This window comes from Capra hircus, chromosome 9, assembly GCF_001704415.2.
Source record: "Capra hircus breed San Clemente chromosome 9, ASM170441v1, whole genome shotgun sequence".
Taxonomy (NCBI): domain Eukaryota; kingdom Metazoa; phylum Chordata; class Mammalia; order Artiodactyla; family Bovidae; genus Capra; species Capra hircus.
The window spans coordinates 74,685,401-74,706,983 of NC_030816.1; the positions used below are offsets into that span (position 1 = coordinate 74,685,401).

Below are 21,583 nucleotides of genomic sequence, written 5' to 3' on the forward strand. Positions count from 1 at the left end.
TTGGAGAGGTCCTGAATACTTTGCCTCAGGTCCACCCAAAGCATAGAAACTCAATGCTTGAGATCTGATTGACTAAGTTTACACTGGTCCATTTTGACTTTGCCCATCCATTCTGTGGACTTGATCTGGATGCCAGCCTCTCTGTGTAGTAATTTACATGTCTCTTAAGTCCTGGCCTGAATTGTTTGTGTTGTTCTTGAGTGTTACTTGAGTGTCCTACAGGATGCCATGGGCACAGTTACAAACCTAGTCAGCCTTTTAGTGGGAAGGAGAGAGATCCTGAACTATTCTGAGTGCTCACTGCTATTTTCTTCATGTCTCCTTTCTTACTCCCCTATTTTACTGCAAAGTACAAATCATTTGTGTAGGCTGCCACTGGACCACAGGTAAGGGCCAGGCTTTGATTCACAGAGAGAAGAGCTTCAGTTCAGTTCAGTCACTCAGTCATGTCCGACTCTGCGACCCCATGAATCGCAGCACGCCAGGCCTCCCTGTCCATCACCAACTCCCGGAGTTCACCCAAATTCATGTGCATCAAGCCGGTGATGCCATCCAGCCATCTCATCCTCTGTTGTCCCCTTCTCCTCCTGCCCCCAATCCCTCCCAGCATCAGGGTCTTTTCCAGTGAGTTAACTCTTCGCATGAGGTGGCCAAAGTATTGGAGTTTCAGCCTCAGCATCAGTCCTTCCAACGAACACTCAGGACTGATTTCCTTTAGGCTGTGTTTCCCAAGCTTGATGCTTATCAGAGTCATCAGGGGAGCCTTCTTTTCAAAATACTACTTTATATTTTTATTGGACTATTTGCTATCTATGTTAGTTTCTGCTGTACAGCAAAGTGAATGAACCATACATATACATATATCCCCTCTTCTTTTGGATTTCCTTCCCATTAAGGTCACCGCAGAGCACTGAGTAGAGTTCCCTGTGTTGTACAGCAGGTTCTCGCTGTCTATTTTGTACGTAGTAGTCTCCCAATCCATCCCACCCATCCCAGGGGAGCTTTCTAAAGCCACTTCAGTCACATTGCCAGAGAAAGGGTGCAAGAATCAACATTAATAAACACAAGGAGACTATATTCTGGAGGAGGAATGGCACCCTCCATCAGCCTCTGCTGATTCAGGTCTGGAATACCTTCCGACACATCTCATTCTGGTTTTGAACAGTTCCTCTTGATAATAATTCATTCCCCTTTTCCTTTAACTGTTGTTCCAGGGATAGAGCCCCTGAACCCACTGTCCTAAGCCTCCTTACCCTGCCTCTCACCCTGGCAGATGTTTACTGAATGCCTGATGTGGGCATGGTTCCCTTATCTCTTTTCCCTCAACATCCCTCTTCCATTTTGATTGCCCTTCTCTTATCCCAAGAAACAGTTACTCAACCGATCCATAGGCCTACTGAGGATTTGGACGCAGCCTGAGCCAAGATTTGCCTTTGTATTGCATACCTCTGTTTGTTTTCCCTTTAAAGAATGTGTACAAAAGGATGCAGTTGGCCGGATCTTTAAGTGGTAAGTGTAACTTAGTGACAAGAACCACATAATGTCCTGCTACAATTTGTATGTCAATTACATATCATTCCTTTTCCATTAATCAAAGGCAGAACCCTCCAACTGTCTACCAAGAAATACCTTATTATCCTAGAATGGTTTTTTGAATGTTACTTTGAAGTGATGAAAAAAACCCAACAATTTTTCATTTAAAATATTTTGGGGCTTCCCTGATAGTCCAGTGGTTAAGAATCCACCTTGCAGTACAGGGGACGTGAGCTCGATCCCTGGTCCAAGAAGATCCCGCATGCTGCAGAGTGGCTAAGCCTGTGCCCCGCAGCTTTTGCAGCCCGCCTGCCCTAGAGCTCACGCTCTGCAACAGAAGCCGCCACAGTGAGAAGACCGTGCACAGCAACTAGAGAGGCGGCCCTGCCTGCTCGACACAACTAGAGAAAAGCCCCTGGGGCCGTGAAGACCCAGCGCAGCGAAAAATAAACACTTTACATTTTATTAAGTTGCATTGGCCTCTCCTCACTCTGAAATGACTAACCCCTTTACTTAGTAGGAGGCGGGCTACTCTTGCTTTATGTCAGACAGCAAGAGTTTCCAGACATTTCAGACAGTTCTGGCATTTGTTAACCTGATAAAATAACTTGGCGAATTGCAAGATGTAAAAGATGCTCTTATATAATTTGTTCTGTAATTGAAAACCCTGTTTCATTTAATTAAGCTCCTTGGCAGTAGATATTTTCTGTTCTTTAACATCTCAGTGAGTCAAGGGGAAATCCTCTTGTTTAAGCTCTGATGCTTGTTGAATTTAATTACTGACGTGGAATTTAAAGGTGAGATAGAGCCAGTTTATAAATATAACAATTGATCCAAGAGGTTCTCTGTCTGGGTTGAATCATTCAACAAAGGCAAGAGTTATAAAAAGAATATATGCCCACTTTCCCTTTGGACTAGCTTTACTTACATACCTAGAGGAGTTACTATTTATAGCCTCTCTTATACAACCTGCATGATTATCTTATCTCCAATTCTGGGTCAATTTCAAGAGGAAATTAAGTACTCATGCAATTATATGGGTTCCTCGTTAACTTGAATCGTTTAGAAATGTGTTTAATGGTAAAGTTTGAGGCCTGAGCATTTTATTTGGGAGAGGGCTTCAATTTATTCACTGACTATAAAAAGGTCACTGTGTGTGTATGTGAGTTGGATACCATGATCTGCATGGGCAGGGGAGGAAGTTACAAGAATAAGGGAAGCGCAGTCCCGCCTTCCCAGAGCTCTGAGTTTGCTGGTGAAGACAGCAGATATACATCTTGGTGGGTTTTAATATGCTAGTGACTGTGGGGAGATGGAATCTGCCAAGGACCACAGGGCGTGGGCAACCAGAGAATGGGAGACTCCGGATGCTAACACAGTGTCCGGCCATGGGCAGTGATTGGCCTGAATGGGCTGCACCCATCTCCTCATGTGCACTGGGTACCAAGGGGAGAAGACTGAGACCCTCTGGCCTGGTCACTGTCTGGGCAGAAGAACCTGTCTCAGGGAGTGGAGAAACGGGATTCCCCTGTCCCGTGTCATAGACCCTGAGAACTGTCATCCTAGTAGACCCTCCCTTTATAAGTAGGAGTAACAGCGGGACTTTCAGAAGGGAATCATCACAGTATACTGTCGCTATGCCTGCTGAATACTAGCTGGATTGCTTCAAGCAGCCTAGAGGCTGGCAAAGACTTATAGTCCTAGGGGAAACTGGGCAGTCATAAATCTTCATCCTTCTTGCCTTTATAACACTGGAGTTAGCTTGCTAGAGCAAAGACCCACTGGGACTCAGAATAAATCATTCAGGCAGTCACTCAGCAGATAATTATGGAGTGGCCACTAGGTGTGAGGCCTTCTGGTCCCTCTTTCATTTACATCAATATTTACCAGAGTAGGAGCAAGGCATTGGATTCTTGAATCTCATTTCTGTTCTAAGGACTTTTAAAAAAAATTTGATAAGGTGCACTGAGGGGAGAGGCTTCCAGAATTGGTCTCTGTACATGCAGGTGTCTTCCATGGCCAAGGCAAATGCCAGGGCATGGGTGCTGAGACGCACAGCATGGATCAGGCTTAATGGTGTATGGCATTTGTTGGTATTTATACAGAAAAGTGGAGAAGGCAATGGCACCCCACTCCAGTATTCTTGCCTGGAAAATCCCATGGATGGAGGAGCCTGGTAGGCTGCAGTCCACGGGGTCGCTAAGAGTCGGATACGACTGAGCGACTTCCCTTTCACCTTTCCCATTCATGCATTGGGGAAGGAAATGGCAACCCACTCCAGTGTTCTTGCCTGGAGAATCCCGGGGACAGGGGAGCCTGGTGGGCTTCTGTCTATGGGGTCGCACGGAGTAGGACATGACTGAAGCGACTTAGCAGTAGCAGCAGCAGCAGCAGATACAGAAAAGAGGGGGCTTCCTTGGTGGCGCAGTGGTAAAGAATTCACCTGCCACTGCCGGAGATGTGGGTTCGACCCCTGGGTTGGGAAGAGAACCCCTGGAGGAGGAAATGGCAACCCACTCCAGTATCCTTACCTGGAAAATCCCATGGACAGGGGAGCCCAGCAGGCTACAGTCCTTGGGGTCACAAAGAGTTGAACATGACTGAGGACTGAGCACACCAGGTGGCTTTGAATATGTCATCCTCAATCAAAATTGTTCCCTGCTCACAACAAAATAAATGAAGCTCCGGGGAAAGATTTGAGCATTCAGTAGCTTTCTGGGAATAAAATCAGAGTAAGTGTGAGAAATTTGTCCCCCTCGTTATTTATCACCGTTTTTTCTCCTTTTAAAAATAAATCTGTCATTCAGTCAATTCTTTTGTTAAAATGAAAGTATGGAGCCCCTACTCTTCTTCCATCCGCCACTATCTGTGATCTCCAATGAGTGTCTGTCCTAGAAGCAGAAGTCACAGGTGGACGTGAGGCAGCAACCTACTGCCTCACTAGCAGAAGTTTGCTTTGCAGCTGAATCAGAATAACAGAATCAGAATTTTGAGAATTACTGGAATTATGTGTGACTCACCTAGGGTCTAAGTCCCAGAGCTGTTACTATAAAGGGGAAACTCTATCATAATCAGGGCTGGCAGCATTTATGGAAGACAGATGAGAATTTCCAAGTTTCAGGAAGGCCTGTGTGCCCTCCCCTCCCCTCCCAATGGCACCACATAATGCTAGTAACCCTCCACTCGCCACCCACTAAGACTGAACTTCTCTGCTTGCTTCACCCCTTTAGTTCCCCGACAGGTAACCTGGGGGAATCATTCAGCTGCAGATGGTTACAAGGATCATGAGCTGGACTAGCCTTCCTCCGGCCTGCACAAGTGAGGGTGGAGCGGTATCCTTGTGGGAGAAAGTCAGGAGTGCAGCCCAGGCTGAGACCTCAGCCCCACCTGAGAATTTAATCTGGACCCTCTGCAGGTTCAACTCAGGTGAAGACCGCTTTCTGCTTCCTGTTGTTTGTCTAGGAAGTTCCGCTCTGGACCTCTTCTCACCAGCACTCGCTTCTAGAGGCCGTTCCAGCAGTGGCTCAGGAGTGCACTTGGCTTGCATGTAAAAGGCACCAAGTGTTTGAGTTGCATTTGATGTTTACCGCGTCCCCAGAATCTGTGAAATTAGGGAGAAGGGGGCCCCAAAGTTAAAAGGCTGCTTTGTAGGTTGGCAAATTGCTGAATTCCAGGCTGTTATGGGATGACTCTCCAATGTGGTGGCAATCTGCCTGTGACATCTGTCCCCTGATTGATTGCTGTGGTCATTGAACAGGAGGATGTGGGTTGGATCCTGCTCTGGCTTCACTGTTGCCAGATGACCTCTGACCCCTGGGGGAGGAGGGCTGCTCCTCGGTGAGAGCTGTGTGATGGCTCGGGTCCCCTGCCACAGCTTCCTTCACCCTGGGCATTTGACTGAGTGTGCATCAGTGTGTGTGCAGGACCTGCACAATTACAAAAGCTAAGGAAGATTTTGTTTTTTATGGGAGGCGAGGCTCATTTTCAAAATAGGGTTACCAGCAGGAGGTGAGGAACACTCAGATGATGTCTTCATTGAGGGTCCCGGAGGAAGCGAGGTTGAGCAATGGCAGAGCAATGGTGGCCTTGGACCTGGAGACAACCTCCCAGGCCCAATTTGATGGGGACGGTGCGGCCGCACTCACTCAGCTGAGCCTCAGTGCCTGGCCAAGCAGCAGTGTGCCTTGGGTCATGGCCATCTGCCTCCATCAGCATCATCTCTGCATGGGTGTGGGTCTCCTGTCTTATTGATGGTTGTTTTCAGTACCCAGCCCCTGGCCAGCCCCTCGTAGGCAGCCAGTGCGGAATGAAGGTTCTACGAGGGCCGTGGAAAACAGTGATCGTGCACACGGAATGGCTTTTCCTTTTTGTTGTCACTGTCTTAGGAGACGCTCAGAACCTCCTGAGGCAGGGTTTGCAAGCTTTTGTTGTTAGTCGTTCCATCGTGTCCGACTCTTTACCACCCCATAGACTATAACCTGCCAGACTCCTCTGTCCATGGGAGTCTCCAGGCAAGAATACTGGAGTGGGTTGCAATTTCCTTCTCCAGGGGATCTTCCTGACCCAGGAATCGAACCCGAGTCTTATACACTTCAGGCAGATCTTTACCATTGAGCCCCTGGGGAAGAGAAGCCCTGCAAGCTTTAACTGACTTTAAATCCCCTGGGCTCCGGTTTCCTGTGGGGGTCCTGAGTTCCTCCCTATGGGTCAGGGTCCAGTGACCCTGAGTGAGGTGCCCAGGAATCTGCATCTTCACAAGGGGTTTCTCAGGCAGGTATTCCATGAATCATCACTTGAGAAAGAGCCCTTCAAGCTTCTAGCTGGGACGTGCCCTGGAAAAATCTCTCGGGACTTCCCTGGCAGTCCAGTGGTGGGCTGGACTCTGAACTTTCACTGTAGGGGGCATGAGTTTGATTCCTGGTGGGAGAACTAAGATTCCACATGCTGTGCGGTATAGCCAAAAAAGTATTAAATTTTTTAAAAGTGAAAAATCTCTCCAAGTGGGGAATCAAGAGTTGGAGAAGGGAGTTCTGGCCCTTGCCCTGCTTTCATCTTGCACCTGCAGTTTCCCAAACTTTGATATCTTGTGCTGCCCTGCATTGAGTCCCTGAGGCTCTAAAATTCTAAAATACTCTAAAATTCTCTCCAAGTGCACTTTAAATTTTCAATGACATTGTTGAAAGCAGTTGATGTTTTAAAAATTGAGTGCTGTTATAGGAGAACAATAGTAAAAAATTACTGGACACACATTAAAAAAAAAAAAAGTTAAGTGTCCAAATATCAGATCTTAAAGAAATTTGATTTTAGCCCTGGGAGACTAGGCAATACCTCACAGCCACTCCTTATGGCATCAAGGTTATAATTAATTGTCTCTATGAAATAGTTGCCTTTTTTTTTTTTTCTCTGTAACCTTGAACCCTTCTCTACCCAAGTCTCCAGATTTAAGCTTATCTTTTGCACTGTAAGGAAATCCATCCTGTACCAGCTTCCAGCCTGGGGGAGATGATTAGCTTAGACTTGGAAAGTGGTTAAAGTGCAGGTTCAGGAGACACTTAAGCCATGAATTGATAGACTTGGTGATGATTTGATGGTGGGGACAGAGGGGGAGGAGGCTTCAGGGGCAAGGCCTCTCTGAATAGTCACATTGGCTGCATCGAGCAAGCCCTCATTAAATGCAAATTATTATGGTAATTGTTTACAAAGCAGCTCTCTCTCCCTTTGGTCTGCTCAGTTCTCACAGAAGCTCTGGTTAAATGGCTTTTGAGGGGTGAAGAGGAGGCTGGCCTGTTCCCTCAGCCTGGCAGTTGACCCATGGCAATCAGGACCTTTTGTTGTTCAGTCGCTCAGTCGTGTCCGACTCTTTGCGACCCCATGGGCTGCAGCACGCCAGGCTTCTCTGTCCTTCACTGTCTCCTGGAGCTTGCTCAAACTCAGGTCCATTGAGTCGGTGATGCCATCCAACCATCTCATCTTCTGTCGCCCCCTTTTCCTCCTGCCTTCCATCTTTCCCTGCATCAGGATGTTTTACACTTCCATATGTTATAATAAGGATTCTCAAAGCTATTAGCAAGAGGGTCAGCCTGTCACATTGCTGTGTGTTGTCACCACAACAACAGTAGTCATTTTTTTAAATTATAAGCACATTTTAAAATTGAAGTTTAGTTGACATCCCTTATGTTTCAGGTGTACAACATAATGATTTGATGTATATACTGAAAAATGATCACCAAAATAAGCCTAACAGACATTCATCACCATAACAGAATTTCTTTCTTGTGATAAGAATTTCTAAACCTAGCAGCTTTCAAATATGCAATACAGTTTGCTAACTGTAGTCACTATGCTGTGACATTACATCCCCATGACTTATTTATTCATAATTGGAAGTTCCCAAGTTTTGACTCCCTCCCCCCTTTTTACCCCCTCACCCCACCCCAGCCAATCACCAGTCTATTCTCTGTATCTGATAGTCATTTTTTAAAAAATCAATAGACTTTACTTTTAGAACAGCTTTATATTAGATGAAAAACTGACCGGAAATTACAGAGCTCCCCTACACCCCCTCACCAATTCCACCCTCCCTGTTTTCCCTGTTATTAATGCAGCTGTGCTTATTGCAGTTGGTGAGTCACTATTGATACATTATTATTAACTGAAGTCCATGGTTTCCATTAGGGTTCAATGTGTGTACATTCTATGGGATTTGACAGTAATGGCATGGATCCACCATGATGGTTTAAGAATGATTTTCCTGCTCCCAAAATGCCTGTGCTCAGCCACTCATCCCTCCTTTCCTGTGAGCCCTTGATATCCACTGGTCTTTTTACTGTCTCCATAGTTTTGGCTTTTCCAGCAGTCTTTTCAGATGGGCTGCTTTCACTTAGCATGAAGGTTCCCCCATGTCTTCTCATGACTTGGTAGCTCATTTCACCGTCTTGCATATTCTATCTGCACCTGGAAGTCTCCGTATGGGAATCACAGTATCTTTTTGGTGCCTGGCCTCTCTTCCAAGTGGCATTTCCACATCGTTTTCTCCTCCATCTTGCTCTTTTCTGCACCTTCAGCCCTGGAGACATTTGGCCATAACTGATTTAGGAACCTTCCCAAGATAGGAACTGGAAAATGACTGGATTCAGTGTTCGTGTTCAGGAAATAAGACACCACAGTGACTCCATATTCCTACTGGACAATTCAGTGAAAGTTCTGGTAGCATGGGAGAACTGCCTTTTCTCTAAGAATGGGGTTGTACCAGACTTAGAGTTATTAATGCCTTTGTAACACCCTGGGGATAAATTGAGCATTTCTAGCCAAAAGAGTTCGGCTTGGCACCTGAGTAGTTTTGTTGCAAGGGAGAGTGTATGCCATCTTGCATCAGAAGACAGCTCTGGCCAAATCACTGAAAATGAGAAATGGGACACAGACAAGTATAACTTCCTAGAGACAGGCTGCATGGCTGTGGCCGCTTGCTCTCTTTGAACATCACCAGCCCTGTTCTAGAACACTCCTTTATTCTTCCTCAGAGTCCTCAGTCATTGCCTGCAGTCCAGGACCGATTTGAGGTCATTGCTGAGTTGCCTTGCTCGTAGTTTGCAGCTGCCCAGTCCCTTGTCTTTTTATGGTGTCTTAATGTCTGGATCTTCCACCTCCCTCAGGACCCGCTTACGTGTGGTGTTCCTCGTGATGTAGGTGCTGCCGTGGAGAGTGAGGGTCAGAGGTGAGGCATTGCTGTCAGTCAGCACGGGGGTGTGAGGATGGTGGCCGTCCACCTGCTGTATCTGGAGCCTTTAGGACGTCCTGTCCTCCCCATCCTCAGGTGTGCCATGGCTGAGAAGGTTGTCCCTGCCATCTCTGCCATCTGCCTCAGCCATCGCTGGTTTCAAATCCCTTATTAGGAGCCATCTCTCCTCCCTCTTCTTGTCAGTTTGGTGCTGTTAGCAGCCAGCCATGCATCTTTAATGTTCACATGCAGAAATGCGGAACCAAGTGCTATTGTTTTCAGAAAGCTTGGCATCTGGAGATTTTTGCTTATATTTCCTTTCTTTTTTCTTCCTTTGAGTCCTTGTGCTTTTGAACAAGTTGGTAATGTGTTAGGTCTTCACTTGCCCTTTTCAGGCATTAGGAACGAAGGATTCCTTGGAAGACACTTTCACATTGAGCTTTATTTTTCAAAGAGAAATCCAGCCATCAGAAGCACCCAGTCAACTGAGCACTTTCTGAGGTCATGTTATCATCTGTTAGTTTGTGCTACCCAGCCGGGCACCTTCAGGCCAGCAGCTTATTCATCCCTGAGGATTATGGATGTGGGGGACCCAGGTCAGGAGATGAATTATCTTGCCTGATTTGCATGTTGTAAGAGACAAGAACAGAATTTAAACCTAGGCCTGTCTCTCTGCAAACTCGATGCCCTGTGCCACTTCCTGCCGCCTGCTGGAGGGGTCTCATTTGCACTGAGAAGCAGGGCCACCTGGGCCTGTGTGGAAAGAGGCAGCTTTTGAGCCCTGGTCACCCAGATGTCCACTGAGACCAAGGATGGGACACATAATGTCATTTCTGCCCTGACTCTGAGAGCCCTTTTTTAAAACTGTTTGGAGAGCTACATTATCTCTCCAAGGACAATCTTCTGTTAAAACGAACTGCTAAATGTTTTAGAGAGGGCAGAGATTTGGGGGTGGGGAAGACCAGCTCCTCAGAGACCTGTGGAGGGGGAGCAATGTGCCAGGAGGGGAGGGAAGGGAACTGGGGTGCAACCCCTCGGCTAACTCCGCACTGACTTGCTGCTTCCCCGGGCAGCTCCTAGTATCTAGGTCGCCTCTGGCCTGGGCACGCACACCAAGTGTCCTGCATTGCCAGTGGCTCACAGCCACCATCACACCCACCCAAGCTCAGTAGGGTGCCTTTATGCATGCACCTAGAAAAGCGCTCAGGCTCAGCCCACTTTGTTAACCCATGCAGCTGCTCCTATAGAAGTTCGCCCCTTGAGGTTTGAATTAAAAGTGAAAGTGTTAGTCACTCAGTCGTACCTGACTCTTTGCGGCCCCATGGACTGTAGCCTGCCAGGCTCCTCTGTCCTTGGGATTCTCCAGGCAAGAATACTGGAGTGGGTTGCCATTTTCTTCTCCAGAGGATCTTCCCTACCCAGGGAACGAACCCAGGTCTCCTGCATTGCAGGCAGATTCTTTACTGTCTGAGCCACCAGCTGCTGCTGCTAAGTTACTTCAGTCGTGTTCGACTCTGTGCAACCCCATAGACGACACCCCACCAGGCTCCCCCGTCCCTGGGATTCTCCAGGCAAGAACACTGGAGTGGGTTGCCATTGCCTTCTCCAATGCATGAAAGTGAAAAGTGAAAGTGAAGTCGCTCAGTGATGTCCGACCCTCAGCGACCCCATGGACTGCAGCCTTCCAGGCTCCTCCATCCATGGGATTTTCCAGGCAAGAGTACTGGAGTGGGGTGCCAGAGCCACCAGGGAAATCCCTTTATCACCATTTGTGTCTATTGTACTTAGGTGTTTATTGTCTGTCTTCCCCATCAATCTCCTTGAGAGCAAGTATTTTTGTCCATAATTCATTCTCTAACCCTGGCATCTAGAAAGTTTTGGCAAATAGCAGGTCCTCAGTAAATATTAACGGCTATCACATGGATTTGCCTGGGGTGTTTAGATCCCAGTGTAAATGTGCCTAGATCTGGAGTATCCTCCTGTGACCAGTAGTGTGAATCTTTATATCTCTGGGCTGGCATTTGTTTTGTATTATTTTAAAATTATTATTATTATTTTTTGGCCACCTTGTGCAGCATGTGGGATCTTAGTTCCCTGATCAAGAATGGAACCTGCGCCCCTCTCAGTGGAACTTGTTGTTGTTCAGTCGCTCAGTCATGTCTGACTCTTCCCAACCCCATGGACTGTAGCACACGAGGCTTCCCTATCCCTCACTGTCTCCTGGAGTTGGCCCAAGTTCATGTCCATTGAATTGGGGATGCCATCCAACTGTCTCTGCCCTCTTCTCCTTCTGCCTTCAATCTTTCCCAGCATCAGGGTCTTTTCCAAGGAGTCAGCTGTCAGGTGGCCAAAATATTGGAGCTTCAGCTTTAGCATCATTCCTTCCAAAGAGTATTCAGGGTTGATTTCCTTTAGGATTGACTGGTTTTATCTCCTTGCTTTCCAGGGGACTCTCAAAAGTCTCCAGCACTAAAATTTGAAAGTATCATTTTTTCACGGTTCAGCTGTCACATTCGTAGGTGACTACTGGAAAGACTGGAAGTGCAGAGTCTTAACCACCGGACCACCAGGGAAGCCCCTGTTTTGTATTGTTGATTGGGCTTCCCTGGTGGCTCAGATGGTAAAGAATCTGCCTGCAATGCAGGAGACCTAGATTCGATCCCTAGATGGGGAAAATCTCCTGGAGGAGGGCATAGCAACCCATGCCACTGTTCTTGCCTGGAGAATCCCCATGGACAGAGGAACCTGGTGGGCTATAGTCCACGGGGTCACAAAGAGTCAGACATGACTGAGTGACTAAGAACAGAACAGGGTGACAGTTCTCAACTGGATTGCTGTGACACAAGGATGTATCTCAAATAATTTATTCAATGATAATAGTGAAAGTACCAAGTAAAGGCGGTGAACTATCGGAAAGTTAAAATATATTCTAGGTGTTGTGAAGTAACGTCAGTCTTGCCCACTGGTATCACAGTGTTTCCTTGAGCAGGACGAGAGGGAGACACGCTGCCTGTGGCCCTGGGGATGGGGTTTGCCCTGTGGCTTTCCTGCTCTCTCCTGCCACCGCTGTGTGTATACGCTGACACCCCAGAAATGAACCTTAGCTGTGGGGAGTGCGGGATAGAGGGATGTCTGACCGGGAGGCAAGGAGGGCAGCCTCTCTGCTTATTATTTAAATCATCCCTTCGCTTTATCACAGGGTGAAGCCCAGTCAGGCTGTTCTAATCTTTTTAAAGGAGGAGTTTGACGGATTTTGCTGTTTGGCTCGGAGCAAGCTTCAGCCTTTGAAGGGTTATTTAACTTTCAAAACAAGAATTGGGAGATTGGGACTGACATATATACACTATCAATACTATGTATAAAAGAGATGACTAATGAGAACCTGCTGTATAGAACAGGGAACTGGATTTGGTGCTCAGTGGTGACCTAATGGGAAGGCAATCCAAGAAAAAGGGGATGTAAACAAACAAACTCAAAAAAGCAAAAACCAAGCGTGTATTAGATATGTGCTAGCGACATGGGATTGTCAGTGTTGAATCTGGAATGGTGTGTGCTCGTTTAACCCTTTGAGTTCTATTACAGGACTCTCCTACCCCAGCTCCTCTAAAGTGCCTGGTGGATGTGGGCCCATCAGGGTCTGGATCTGGTGCCCGTATTAAAAAGAGGCTCATCTCCTCTCCTTTCACTCAGCTTTCCAGCTCTTTACGCCTCCCCACTCAGTCTTGATTCCTTCCCAGTTCTTCATGCCCCCCTCCTCAGTCCTGATCCTTGTACGCCCTCTGGCCTCCATGGTCCACAGCAACAGATGACTCTCTTAGTTTATTTGTTTCACTGGAGCATTTCTTCCTGAAACAGGAGGTAAACATATTAAGATATAAAACCTGATGTGTCATAAAATGTCTGTGATTTTTCCCTATCTCTTAGTTGACAGTCCGGGGGGATGTAGGCATCATTTCCCCTTAAGATCTTGGCACGTTTGCTCTCTTGGCTTCCAGCTCACAGCACTGTTGTTGGGAAGTCTGATGACATTGATTTTCTGTCCTTGTGTGTGTGACCTGTTTTCCTTCTGAAAGCTTCCCAGATCTCCGCTTCATCTCCAGTGTTCTGATATTTCACAGTGATGTGCCTTAGGGTAGGCTGGGCTCCTTTTTAAGTAAAAATTTCTTACAAATTCCAGGGCTTTAAAGGTTTACTATGATGTGATTTAAAGGTTTAATATGATAATATTTAGATATAAGCCGCTTAAAACCAAGCATAAACTTTTTATGCTTGTGGTTCTTCTGACTACAAAATCAAAATTGCAAATTAACCATAAAGTTCCCAACCAACTCAAATGTACAATGTGAATTGACTGAGATGGCTGATGTCATTCCTTCTGTAAGGGGAATTAGGCATAGTTGGCTTCCCTGGTGGTTCAAATGATAAAGAATCTGCCTGCAATGCAGGAGACATGGGTGTGATACCTGGGTCAGGAAGATTCCCTGGAGAAGGGAATGGCTACCCACTCCAGTCTTTTTGCCTGGAGAATTCCATGGACAGAGGAGCCTGGTGGGCTACAGTCCATGGGGTCACAAAGAGTCTGACACAGCTGAGCCACTAACACAACAGCAAGGCAAAGTTGTGGGCAGCACAGTCTTTTGAGCAGTGGCTTGGGGCTTCACTTGGTGTGAATGAGTCAGTGTTAAATCTATCTGTTGGCTTTTTTCTCCTTAGGCCATTAACATAATTCTGCTTGATGATAAACACAGAGCTGGATCTAGTTATGGGATGGTCATCCAGATAATTCTTAGAAGAAATGTGCTTGCTTACAGAAATGGTTTTAGGCTGTCATTAATGAAAACATGAAATGCAAATATTTTCACAGAAAATAAATAACACTCACATAGTCCCTGGGAGTGGGGACCTTCTTCGGTTTTTCCTCCTCCAGTTCCCCCTTAAGCCTGTGGAGGGGAGCTGTGGGGAGTGCGGATATCAGACTAGGCGAGTGCCCACCCGGCCCCGCTGCCCTGTCTCCCTCGCTGGCACCATGCTCACAACACTCTGACCTCATGGCCCTTCATGTCCTTATTTTCGGGCGGAGACTGTGGAGAACAATGAGCCACTGTCACTTTCGGGAAGCCCTTCGGCTGTGTGGTGGAGCTTAAAAACCATCCTCCGTTTTCAAAGTGCTTGAGGGTTTTCAAGCTGCTCTAGCATCTTCCTTCCTGCTGCCTTCCCTGTTGTGGAGGGAGGCGAGCATTTGTACTTTTTAACGGCTCACACCACACTTGTCAGGGTTCATGGTGTAAAATCTCTGGTTAGCAGTGTATGAGTGTGTGTGTTTTCCCCACAGGCTGTCTGTGTTTCAGGAACACAATATGAGGTTGCATCACTGTGTCCTGGTGCGTGAGCCGGGGGTGGTCACAGGCCCTGCAGAGTCCTGCCTGCACAGGGATGTGGCAGCGTGGGGGTCCCCCTTTTGCTTAGGGGTGGGGCTGCTGGAGATAGCTGCCCTCTGAACTGCCTTTTGGTTTGTGAGGTATCTTCAGGGTCCGAGGCGTGCCCTGTCTTTGTGTGTTTCTTCAAAACTGCACAGGCTTGGGACTTCCCTTGTGGTCCAGTGGCCGAGATCCTGAGCTACCAATGCAGGGAACTCAAGTTCAATCCCTGATTAGGGAACTAGATCCCACATGCTGCAACTAAAGATCCTGCATGCCGCAACAAAGACCTGGCCCAGCACCAAATAATAAAATACATTTTAAAAAAAAGACAGAAATTGTAAGCAAAACAAACAAAAAACCTCTCAGGCTGGAAACCTGCATCTTCTCTTTCCCTCTTCCAACTTCCAGTTCTTCTCCAAATTCCATCTCTTTCCCCTTCCTATTTATCACTGTTGAAGTCTTTCCGTTCTTGCCTCAATTGGCATCCAGGCCCTGTTAGCTCCCATAGATGAGTGCAGCAGCCTCTCAGCAGCAACCCTACCCCATACCCTGGGCCCCTGGACCCCAGGACCCCTGGGCCCCTGGGCTGGGACTGTGCAGCTGGGCCAGTTCTCCCAACATTATTCCCCACCCTTGCTCTAGAGCCCTCCGTTGCTACAGTCTGCAAGGAAAGGCTGGCAACATGAAGGGGATGGATTTTGTTTGTCTTTCACAATATTTTAAGGACTTGTAAGCCAACTGGAAAAAAAAAAATCAGGATATTTTAACATTAAAAAATCCATCTTTTCAACTTTTCTGAAAACTTGGAAAATCTGGTAGCACTGAGCATTTGTTCCTAAAAGGTTGCAGTGGTCGGGAATGGAGGGTTTTGAGTTTTTTTGTTTGTTTGTTTGTTTTCTTTTCTTTTGCTGGTCTTCCATGGGGCATGTTTTCTCTTGCCTGTTGCACTCATACTCCATACTCCCACCTGCCTCAGCTCCCATTTCTGGCTTTCATAGGCATTAGTATTAATCTTTGCAGCCCAGAGCAGTCTGACTCCCTTTCTGTACCAGGTATTTAGAACAATTCTGGTATTTTGCCTCCTGTATACCATCCTGTCTCTTTTAGGTGCTCTCTGTCCCCTTCTCAGTTCAGTTCAGTTCAGTTCAGTGGCTCAGTCATGTCCGACTCTTTGCGACCCCATGAATTGTGGCACGCCAGGCCTCCCTGTCCATCACTAACTCCCGGAGTCCACTCAGACTCACGTCCATCGAGTCAGTGATGCCATCCAGCCTCTGTCGTCCCCTTCTCCTCCTACCCCCAAATCCCTCCCAGCATCAGGGTCTTTTCTAGTAAGTCAACTCTTCGCATGAGGTGGCCAAAGTATTGGAGTGTCAGCTTCAGCATCAGTCCTTCAAATGAACACCCAGGACTGATCTCCTTTAGGATGGACTGGTTGGATATCCTTGCAATCCATGGGACTCTCAAGAGTCTTCTCCAATACCACAGTTCAAACACATCAATTCTTTGGCACTCAGCTTTCTTCACAGTCCAACTCTCACATCCATAGATGACTACTGGAAAAACCATAGCCTTGACTAGATGGACCTTTGTTGGTAAAGAAATGTCTCTGCTTTTGAATATGCTATCTAGGTTGGTCATAACTTTCCTTCCAAGGAGTAAGCGCCTTTTAATTTCATGGCTGCAATCACCACCTGCAGTGATTTTGGGGCCCAAAAAGATAAAGTCTGACACTGTTTCCACTGTTGCCCCATCCATTTCCCATGAAGTGATGGGACCAGATGCCGTGATCTTCGTTTTCTGAATGTTGAGCTTTAAGCCAACTTTTTCACTCTCCTCTAAGCCTGTCCAAATCCTGCCATTCTACAAGGCCAGCTTCTCCTCTGTGAAACCCTCCCTCCCTGCTCCAGGTGGAAGTGTTCCCCTTCCTTCATCATAAAGCACTTTGGTTTGTCTGTCTTTTAGTGCCTCTGGATATCATTTTGTTTTTGTGTGTCGGCTGCCTCTCCAGAGCGTGGCCTCACAGGGTTGACACACAGAGCCTCATGCATGGTGAACACTCAATGGATACTTTCTTAACCAGAAGGATGCGCACGCGTGATCAAGGGCCTCATTCTGTGGGTACCAACAGGAAGATCTCTGACTCAGTGGGGATGATGTTAGCTAGTGACTTACCCAGCCACTTTGAAGAGGTTGTTTCATATCTTGTCACCTGAGCCCCTGTTGGCATATCTATTCTTAGTGTAGGGAAGTCCCTGAACACAACTAAATTCTAGCAAACCAGAGTATGTCATGGATGGAATTTCTTCCTTGTAAGTGACCTGATCTGTCCCCAAGGTTATTCACTGATACTGCTTTACACAGAAGATAGAGCTCAAGAGAACATCAATTGAATTTGGACTATGTCCACACTCCTCATTAAAATGATTAAACCCCAAATATATGCAGGATTCTATGCTTGATGCTAGATCTGCTTTGTCTTCCCACCTGTACCTCCATGGCCCCGTCTCTCTGTCCTCCCCGGGGCTTTAGTTTCAGGATCACCAACCTTCAGAATCCACCCTGCTCTGTGTTCCACGCTCTGCTCTTGTCCATACACTCAACCTGACCTCCTCCTGGCTTCTGAGAGAAGCGGGTGGGGGTCCTGAGAAGCTCATCGGTTGGTAGAAAATGCTGATACCTAGTGATTCGGTATAATTACTCAACGAGTAAATACTTGGTTTGCATCAACCTTCCCACTTAGAAAGCCAAACCCAGGATTTCTCAGCTATATGCCCTTGGGGCATGGCGGTGACCTTGGGAGGCTGGCTGTTTTCTTTATTCCTGGCAAGCTCCTTTAAGAGGGGAAGAGGCTTTGCTTTGTCTGGGCCAGAGAGTGAGTGGACCCTAGGGCCATGGTGTCCAGTGAAATGAAAGACCCCATGTCACTTGCCACATGTGGTAGCTGAGCCCTCAAATGTGGCTAAGGTGACGGGGGAACCAGATTTTGAATTCTATTTCATCTTAGTGAATTTAAACATAAACACCACATGTGGTAGCCACGTTGGATGGCCCAGACCTCAAGGGTGGGCGAAATGGGTCATATGAGGCCAGAACCTTTGGTACAGTCGTGGTGAGAGGACACCTAATTGCAGACGCTGCCTTGTAGGCAAGACTCTGCCGCTATGCAAGTAAAAGCTTGTTTGACCAAATTTGGCCTCAAAGCTGAATGATGTTTGCGGGGAAACCTGTGCTGTGCTGTGCTGACGAGGGCATTGTTCATTTATTCTTTCATTTCCTTTCAGAAGAGCAGGCACGGAGCTCCCCTCAGCTGTAATTACTTGAACGAGTTTCTATATCCTGTTTCCTCTACTTGATTTCATTAAACCGTGACATAAATGCATACTTTGCACCCAAAGCTTGTCTAATCACTGAACCCAAATGACTGCTTTGAGAGAGGAGTCAGAGAACTTCAGGCGAGGCTGTATAGACTGTTACACTGATTGAAACTTGTGAGGTTCTCGCTTTTACTTGGTTTTTCTTGAATAACATCAGCTGAAACGGGCTCTGGGTGTTTTGCCCTTACATGGTGGTTATTAAAGCCGTGCTGAGCTGCAGGCTTAGGTGAATTAATCTTGCACCACATTTGCCAGAATATCCGCACCGTGTGTGCCGTGGCGTCAGTCTTCCCTGGCTCCAGGGAGGGTCCATGTGTTCAGGCGTCATTTATCCCACACTGCGTCTTCCCAGCTGCAATCTGTGGTCATGGGCTGCCAGTTGCCCCGTCATCTAGTGAGTTTCTTTGTTGGTGTGTCAGTTCCCACCAGTCCTTTCACTGTGGAAAGTCTGGCAGCCCCTTGAGAGCCACACTGCTCTTCGTGGCTCCCCAAATGGCTCCCCTCTCCACCCACAGTCTTCCTTTCAACCACAATTTCAAATACACACAATATAAGAAGTCAGCACAGGCAGCACTGGAGCAAGAAAATACCAATGTGAAGGGTAGATGATGAACAGGGAGGCTGGCACCCACACGGGAAGCGTCAGTGTGGTCTTCCCCGGCATCCTGACTGAGTGGAGTGCAGCCCTGGGGTCCTCCGGCATCCTCCCCCAGTAGAGGCCACATCTGTCCCCATCTCTCTGCTCTGTCCTTTGTTCAGTTGCTCAGTCGTGTCCAAATCTTTGCAACCCCATGAACTGTAGCATTCCTGGCTTCCCTGTCCTTCACCATCTTCCAGAGTTTACTCAAACTCATGTCCATTGAGTCAGTGATGCCATCCAACCATCTCATCCTCTGTCGCCCCCTTCTCCTCCTGCCTCCAATCCCTCCCAGCATCAGAGTCTTCTAATGAGTCAGCTGTTCGTGTGAAATGGCCAAAGTACTGGAGTTTCAGCTTTAGCATCAGTCCTTCCAAAGAACACCCAGGGCTGATCTCCTTTTGAATGGACTGGTTGGATCTCCTTGTAGTCCAAGGGACTCTCAAGAGTCTTCTCCAACACCACAGTTCAAAGGCATCAGTTCTTCAGTGCTCAACTTTCTTCACAGTCCAACTTTCACATCCATAGATGACTACTGGAAAAACCATAGCCTTGACTAGATGGACTTTGTTGGCAAAGTCATGTCTCTGCTTTTCAATATGCTATCTAGGTTGGTCGTAACTTTCCTTCCAAGGAGTAAGCATCTTTTAATTTCATGGCTGCAGTCACCATCTGCAGTGATTTTGGAGCCCCCAAAAATAAAGTCTGACACTGTTTCTACTGTTTCCCCATCTATTTCCCATGAAGTGATGGGACCAGATGCCATGATCTTAGTTTTCTGAATGTTGAGCTTTAAGCCAACTTTTTCACTCTCCTCTTTCACTTTCATCAAGAGGCTTTTTAGCTCCTCTTCACTTTCTGCCATAAGGGTGGTGTCATCTGCATATCTGAGGTGATTGATATTTCTCCCGGCAATCTCGATTCCAGCTTGTGTTTCTTCCAGTCCGGCGTTTCTCATGATGTACTCTGCATAGACATTAAATAAGCAGGGTGACAATATACAGCCTTGACGTACTCCTTTTCCTATTTGGAACCAGTCCGTTGTTCCATGTCCAGTTCTAACTGTTGCTTCCAAAGCCCTGGGGAGGGCTTAAAAAATGGTTATCTCATTTGAAAGAATGGCTCTGTACCAGCCCGAGAGACAGACTGGCTGGATAAAAGTGTGGGCTGGATGGCTTCCAGGGAAGGAGGGAAAAGGCTCAGCAGCCCAGCCAGCTCTAAGTGGAGCACAGTGATGCTGTGTTCATTGCCTCATGTAGACTGAGTCTTAGGGCCTGTAAGGTACTGTCAAATATTCCTATAGGCAGATACATACCTCCAACCCTGTACTGCTTTTCTGATGTCCTGGAAGACCAGGTGATTATGTTTTAATTTTATTCCTATCCCTACCCTCCAGCAAGAATCATTCTTCCCCAGTTCTGAAGTCATTTGACTTCTCTAAGGAGACTTGCTTTTTCCTTCCCATTTTTTTGTTAGTATTATTAACAATTTTAAAAAGAGATTTTAACTTTAGTAAGACTAACGTCTTAGACTTGCCCCTCTACTTTGGGTTCAGTTTTCCTTCTGCTTTATCTGAACTTTCCAATATCGACTTCATATCTTATAATAGTTTAAAAAAAAACACACACACACAATAGTCACCTATTTACAAGGATTTACAAGGATTTCCCTGGTGGCTCAGATGGTAAAGAATCTGCCTACAATGTGGGAGTCCTGGGTTCGATCCCTGGGTTGGGAAGATCCCCTGGAGAAGGAAATGGCAACCCACTCCAGTACTCTTGCCTGGAGAATCCCATAGACGGAGGAGTCTGGTGGGCTACAGTCCATGGGGTTGCAAAGAGTTGGAGGTGACTGAGTGACTTCACTTTCACTTTCACTATTTACAAGGGTTTGAAGAGCTCTGTGTCAGGAACTGGGATACAGACAGCAATAAACATTTTCTTATTATTTCACAGTAGTATATCATCTGTCTCAGTTTCCTCAAAACACTTGGGTCCTCACTTTTGTGTAGGAGCAGGAAAAAGAATGGTTGAGCACCATTACCTAGTGAAAAATGCGCTTTGCTAGAAAGGAAATTCTCAGAAAGTCAGCCTTGCCTTTGAGGACCAGACAATGCAGCTGGCACCGAGCAGCGAAGCCCAGGTGGACGCGCAGGTGTCCACTCACAAGTGTCTCTCTGACTTCTGTAAATACTCCTCGCCATCCCTGAGGCTGGGACGAGTTGGCATGCAGGTGACTCCTCATGGGAAGGGGAAATGCGAAATTAAAGCACTCTTCTAAATGCGATCTTTCTCTCTGCTTTCTCAGACCGAGATGTGGGGAATATCAGGTAACAGAGAGGAGAGGGAGCCGGGGTTGACCGGGCGCTGGAGGTCAGATTCCAGATCAGGCGCTGGAGGTCAGACTCCAGATCAGGCGCTCTATCACTGCACTGCCGCTGCACTTCCCCGCCCTCTGTTATGGACGGGATGTCTTTGGCTGTGGGAATATTAAACTCGATTCACAATAATAGGGCTCTACTGGAATGTAGGTGGGCTTCAGAGGCGACATTTTCTAGAACCCTCTTTTCTTACTTTTCCCCAGTCTGCCCACCATGAGTCAGACTCTCCCTTCATGATTGCACAATGGTTGCAGCAGTTTCTAGGTAACGGGCTGCCTCCGCCTGCTCTCCAGCCAGGATGCTGCTGTTGAAAGAGCATCGAGTCTGTAACTGGGGCTGGGGTGACACTGACCCAAGAGCCCCGGCTCAGAAACCCCAGGTGGACTCAGGTTTTTCCAGACCCAGAGCTAGGAAGGGAGATGCAGATCCGTGTCGCCCCGTACCCCTGACCCTCGAAAACAGACAAAGTAGTCACCAAGGGAAGTGTAGATGTTGGGAGGGAAGCTGCAAGTCACACTG

At 47.1% G+C, this 21,583-nt stretch overlaps 1 long non-coding RNA gene across 1 annotated transcript in view; it reads left to right on the forward strand.

The window, feature by feature from the left end:
- Positions 1-21,583, forward strand: part of PPP1R14C — an 85,915-nt gene that overhangs the window by 43,725 nt on the left and 20,607 nt on the right. The window lies entirely within an intron of this gene.